The sequence below is a fragment of the Medicago sativa genome, chromosome 8 (assembly GCF_051527215.1).
Source record: "Medicago sativa cultivar Bolivia chromosome 8, Bolivia_mono, whole genome shotgun sequence".
NCBI lineage: Eukaryota > Viridiplantae > Streptophyta > Magnoliopsida > Fabales > Fabaceae > Medicago > Medicago sativa.
This window is the reverse complement of record NC_140756.1, coordinates 27,628,376-27,635,179: the sequence shown is the minus strand read 5'-3', so window position 1 is coordinate 27,635,179 and position 6,804 is coordinate 27,628,376. Positions and strand designations below refer to the sequence as shown.

The window sequence follows — 6,804 nt, the reverse complement described above, 5'->3', positions numbered from 1 at the left end:
TAGTTCCATTTCGGTAGGTTTCAATTCTCCTATCCCTATCCTTTTAAGAAGAGACAAAGGCAGCAAACTAACACTAGCTCCTAAGTCACATAAGGCTTTGTTTATGGTTTCATTCCCAATTTCACATGGTATGGCAAAGCTACCTGGATCTCTAAGCTTAGGGGGTGCTTCTTGGATGATTGCACTAGTTTCCTTAGCCAAGGCTATTGTCTCATTATGCTCTATAGCCCTTTTCTTTGAAAAAATTTTCTTTAAAAACTTGGCATAAAGAGGCATCCTAGACAAAGCTTCAGCAAAGGGAAGTTTAATGCAAATTTTCCTAAGTATGTTAACAAATTTTTCAAATTTACCCTCTAATTTAAGCTTTTCGGGATTTAAGGGGGATGGAGTTTTGTTTTCTTCAAGTGGTTTAGCTTCTTCTGTCACAACTTTATCACCTAAGGGCTTGACATTTTCTTTCCCAATGTTTTTAACCTTAGCAAAAGTTTCGCCTAACTTACTACCCCTAAAAGATATGACATTAACTTGGGCTTTGGGGTTGGCTTCGGTTTGACCAGGAAAGACTCCCGGTGTTTGGGAAGATGTAGCCACTTGTTGGGCTATTTGAGCGATTTGAGTTTCAAGCATTTTAGAGTGAGTAGCAATAGAATCAACCTTGGTATTGAGCTTGGAAAGAGAATCATTCAGAAATCCAGTTTGGTTTTTAAGTTCTTGAAGTTGTTTGTTTTGGTTGGCAATAGAATTTTCCAACAAAATTTCCAAATTGGATTTTTGAGTGAATCTTTGGTTGTTTGCATAACCGGGTGGTGCTACTTGTCCATAGGGATTTTGGTTTTTATAAAAATTTTGATTTTGTCGCATCCCTTGGTTGTATTGAGCATAATTCATTTGCTCAACACCATTAATAGCACTACCTAGTTGGCAATCAACACCAGCATGACCAGCTATACCACATATTTCACAAGAAGGAGTAGATGCAGAATTGATAGCACTAACATTGAATTTTTCAAGTTTTTCAGTTAGTGTATCAATTTTAGAAGCAAGGTGATCATAGTTAGAGACTTCGTGTATACCTGCCTCCTTTTTGGAGGGTGAAGAACTAGAGATGGCTCTCTCGTCGGTCCATTTGTAATGATTCTGAGCCATGTCTTCAATCAAGGCATACGCCTCCGTGTAATTCTTGTTCATAAGTGCTCCACCTGCAGCTGCATCAACAGACATCTTAGTGGTATAAGACAAGCCATTATAAAAAGTGTGGACTATAAGCCACTTCTCTAGGCCATGGTGGGGACAAAGTCTTAGCATTTCCTTGAAACGCTCCCACGCCTCATAGAGAGATTCCCCATCTTTTTGATTGAACCGCGTGATTTGGTCTCTAAGTTTAGCGGTTTTAGATGGTGGAAAGAAACGGGCAAGGAATGCTTGCCTCATCTGATCCCATGAAGTAATGGAACCGACTTCGAGGGAATGGAACCAAGCGCTAGCTCTATCCCTTAAGGAAAAGGGAAAGAGATGAAGTCTTACGGCTTCTTGGTTCTCCTTCATGGTTCCACTAATTCGTAGGAAAACAGAGATGTGAAGATTGGGATCCTCAGTGGGGGATCCCGAGAATTGGTTTTGCTGCACCAAGTTAAGTAGGGCAGGCTTGATTTCAAAGTTGTCATCCTCAACCGTTGGGTACACTATAACAGCTTGTGGCTCAGCCGTAGACGGCGTTGCATACTCTTTGAGAGTGCGATTGGCCGTGGCGGTGTTATTTTGTGCTGCTCTCCTCCTTCTATGTAAGAACCTTTCGATCTCGGGTATGAATACCGCTTGATTTCTAGTTCTTCGCATACAAGGTTGAGAACCCAAGAAGTTAACGATAACAGAAAAAAATAAAAAAGGTTAAAAATAAAAAAAAAGAAAAGAGAAAGAAGAGAGAATTCTAATCACTAAGAAAAAGCTAATTAAATTAGTTAACTCCCCGGCAGCGGCGCCAAAAACTTGATAGAGCCAAACCGCAAGCGCACGGCCTATCGAAGTAATAGTAGTAAGTAGAGTATCGTTCCGCTAGGGAGTTGGTCAATTTAATTAACTTTTAATGAATGATTAGAGGAGAGAAAGTTGGTTAGAAAGGGTTTGATTGCTGAAGGTAAAAACAATAATAATAAAAGGGTCTTAGGATCATTGGTTCATCTTAATAACTAATCCTTCACTTGACAAAACCTAAACTTCTAATTTCATGGTTTACACACTAATTTCTAAAGACCGGTTTCCCTTAGCCCCTCACCTTTCCGATGAAAGTCCAGTGAGAGTTTACTTCTAGCAACCAAGCCTATTTCACTGACATGATTACTAGAAGATGCATAGAGGATTGAAACTACTCTTTGTCTCAATAGTTGCAAAGACTATTTCACTGTTTTGCAACTATTGTCTAGATTCACTTGTTCCAACATCAAAGCTCCGCTCTCGCTTTATGAATTGATGTTTGGGATGATGGATTAACGATTATCAAACCCTCCGCTTTCGCTTCCACAGTTTGATAATTGTTAATCCACGTTAAGACGGTGAATCTAGATTAGAAATTAGGGTTACATGGAAATTAGGGTTTAGACATGTTTTGTTTAGGATTGAGTCATTAGACTCCCCAATAATCCTAAGACTAAGAAGTCTACTCACTCATGTTCATCGTAGACATGGAGGAAGAAGAGAGAAATACGGTAAAATAAATTGCAAAGAAAGTAAAAGGAAAATAAAGACTTTTATTAAAATAGCAATTGAAATAAACAAAGGTAAAGATGATTGTTCATGGTGGAGAGCTACTCTATTTATAGCTTTACAATCGACTTAGAAACTAAGCAACTAAAAGGGTAAAACAGTAAAGCTGCAACAGGGTAACTTGGCCTTGAAGAAAAAGCAGCAAAAGTGGCTCTGGAGGGTGGCACGGCCGTGCCACATGTTGGCACTGGCCGTGCCAAGCTTCTGACTTGGTGGGAACATATTTTTGTCCCGTATCTTCGTATTCTTGTGCTGTATTTGCTCTAGTCCTCTTTCTTTTGCTCCAAGACACCTTCCACCATATATTTATTCCTAAAATAAAATAAAACATAATTTGAAGTAAAATATTCTAATATAAAATAAAATGCAATAAAACTAAATCAAATCTAAAATAAAACTAAACTAAATAAGGCAATAATTAATACTATCTAAGACTCATCAGAAGGTCACTCATCCCAAAATTGCTCCAAGTCACCACTCCTCGCCCTTGTTAGCCTTAGGTGTTACATGCCCACCAGCTTCCGCTTGGTTCGTCCCCGAACCACATCATACTGGGAGAGGTCTGCTCTGATACCAATTGTAACATTCCTGACTTCTTTTAGGATTGCCGACTGACCCCACAAATCAACACGAGTCTCTTCAGCGTGTTTTGTCCTCGCTTGCACGCTTTCTAGGAAACTTCCCAGAAGGTCACCCACCCAAAATTGCTCCAAGTCAAGCACATTTAACTATGGAGTTCTTATGGAATGAGCTACCGAAAAGAAGATGCATCTTGTTGATATAGGTAGTACCAAAAAATTCTTATAAGTCTTCCTTCAACCATGTAGTCTCATACCTACACGGCCTCAGGATCCCGCTCATTCCGATGTGATTTGGTTCATCTAGAAGCTGTCGAGAGCCGCTCATTGTCATACCTTGTGCAACGGCGACCACTCTCTGCCCTCGTTAGCCTCGGGTGTTACGCTCTGCTCTTAAATAAATGTAGCAATTTTACAATGTGCACCGTTCATATAACTTACTTTGATCTTATTTTTCAACTAGCATATAAATACAAATGTTAATATATATAAGATGTTGTTCGATTTGTCTCAATAAATATTTTTAAAATATCAAAATATTATTATTTTTTTTCTATAGTTAATTAAAGATATTAATGGTCAAAGTTGTGTATTGACATCTGTGCAGCGGTTGAGTGCGATAGGTATTTAAAAATAAAGGGAGAATATCCAAATTCAAAATAAAAGAATAAATGATTCATAGTCACAATGACTTGAGAACAAATGAGCATTTTAATCAAAATAACAATTATTGTTGTAAATTTTGATTATATTTCAAAAGTTTCAAATATTTTGTGTCCCATATTTTTAATTGAGAAATATAGAAAAAATATTTTGATAGAAAATATTGCTATCATATTTGACTTGGTTTTGTAAACAAGTTTTAACTCCACAATTTTGTAACGGCCTTCCTTTATAGCTCTTAAATGTGACAGTAACATTGCTTGGTCAAAGAAAATATATCTTAGTACGTAACGCTCAATTCTTTGTAAGCATGTTAATTTGTATTACTTGCTCATTATAAGAAACAAGCCGTTACTCACACCCAGAATGCACACATTCTTTTACTTGGTCTTGCCTTATTTTTCTTTAAATAAAACGATCACTAGATTGTGCAAATATATATGAAATTAGTTGCCATGCAATAGGAGTATTCACACACCTAAACTTTCAAATCGTGGAATGCCATTTTCTTGGTCACAATTTTTACTTCATATTTTTCCTCTCCTTCCAACAATTGAGTTCTTTGGGTTACATCTTCCTGAAAATAATTTTTCTTGTTAGTTCTGTTTCCTCGATTATACATTGAGAAGGGTCTGTTAAATCCTGGGGGATTAGCGTATAATTACGCGGAAAATCCTTAAGGACAGTGCGATCAGCACGTCTCAGACTACTTTCACTATTTGTTCATTTTGTAGCTTTCTTATTGAATTCATGAATAGAGATGGTGATTGATTGAGTTGTGTTGGTGATCTAATTCAACAAAAATCCCAAAAAGATAAGTTTATTGATCTCTCTTTTGTTTATGTTTAATTAATTTTTATATTAATATATTAATTATTATTTACAGATATAATTTTATGCCTAAATTTACAACAATTATCACTATCATAAATGTCCGGTCCCAAGTTCAGTTTTATGTGCGTCTAAGTGATCATAGTTCAGATGATAAGGAAAACTACTTAAAAAAAAATCAATTTTATATGGTGAAGATTTCATTAACTCTCGCTTCTTAATCTGCTTTGGGTAGGCATGGCAACAAAACCCATATTCGCGGTTATCCGCCCGAACCAAACCCAATTTGACGGGTTTTCCCCGTTTTGACTGGGTTTGGGTATGGGTATGGGTTTCCCCGATTTCAAAACACGGGTATGGGACGGGTAACGAGTATATATGTACCCACCCCGAACCCATACCCAAACCCGTCCCAAATGCAAAAAATTACTTTATGATGATATGTCATGTTATTTTGTTTGATAATTATCATTTTAATAAAAACTATCATTGATATTTAAAGGATCAACTAAATCAATTTGTCTAGCAAATGTTAAAGTGAACGTATTGTTGGATAATGTATTACAACGATGCTTTTGGGGCGGAGATACCCGAACCCGTCGGAGACGGGGATGGGATTCAATTTCATTTCCCCGTTGAGTATGAGTAGGGTAACGGGTAAGTATATTCAAATCGGGTATGGGAACGGGGAAGGTAAAACCCGTCCCCACCCCGCCCCGTTGCCTTGCCTAGCTTTGGGTCTGTCTTTGAATTCCAATTTATCAAAACTAGCATTAAAGTTATCAAAATATTCTTATAATTGTAAAATAATTATTTTTGTTCTTATTTGAAGACTATATGTCCAAACTCTATTTAGATTAAATATGATTTGCCTCTGAAAACGTGTTGTTTGCTCTAACATTATTCTTTCACGTACAAATTCAAAATGAATGCAACATCATGTGAATCTAAAATGTAATTGTCAAAGAAACAAAATGTGAATCTAAAATGATAAGATATGGTATAAACGAATTGGTTATTTTATAGGTGATATTGACATTGCTGCACACAACTTCAAAACTAACCGACTAGGGTTTGGACAAAATGTCACTATAGTAATGAGTTGGACACTGCATTTCAATGAGTCATTAATCTTAGCAAAGTGTTTGTTTTTTACCAAGGTTTGCTCGAATTGTTCATCTACAAAGGATCTTGCTTGTGCCAAAATTGGTAATGATGTTCATGTAATTTTTAATGAGGAAATTAAATGACTAAAACTTCAAACCGTTATCCAATTTGTAGAGTTTATATTTGATTAAATTATTATCCTTGATGATTTTTTTTTTTTTGGAAAATTATTACACTTGAACTTGATGATGGAACTCTAGTTATATTGAATCACAATAAATTAATAAATAAACATCTGATTAAAAAACTCTATTATCTAAGTTAGAATAAATAAATAAAAAAGTCCTTGTGAGCTTAGATCAGTTGGTTGGACAATGCATAAAATAAAAATATGTAAGGTCCGGGGTTCAAACCCCGGCCACTACCAAAAAAAAAGAATAAATAAATAAAAAAAGCTCAACTCTAAGTTAACGTTAATTTTTTGTTAAAAAAAAAAAGTTAATGTTAATTTATTAATTAGTGTTGTACGGATCGATACCCTTGAGTATTAAAATCACACAAGATTTATATAAACTCAAACGTAAAACAAGACACAACAGAAACGACGACAAGCCATCTTAAATCCTCAATACGTCTAAAAGAATTCAAAAGATAAACTAAAAATCACTTGTAGTGTATGTATATCATTAAATGCAGTTTGGATTATATGTAGCTATAGGATCGTGTGTATCATCTTGAGGATTACCGGCGTTACGTGTTCGTATGTCCGTTATTTTTATTTTTTTATTGAGTATGTCTGTTCTTTTTATTACCTTAACGCGTGCAAATTATGAAAAATATTTTTTTATGAACTTTCAATTTTGAT

The 6,804-nt window shown here is 35.7% G+C and overlaps 1 non-coding gene across 1 annotated transcript; it reads left to right on the top strand.

Annotated features, from left to right (window-relative positions):
- Positions 1–1,276: 1,276 nt before the first annotated feature.
- Positions 1,277–1,383, top strand: LOC146898053 (small nucleolar RNA R71). The gene has a single exon (XR_015024281.1). It is a non-coding gene; the product is annotated as a small nucleolar RNA R71 (small nucleolar RNA).
- The last annotated feature ends 5,421 nt before the right edge of the window (positions 1,384–6,804 follow it).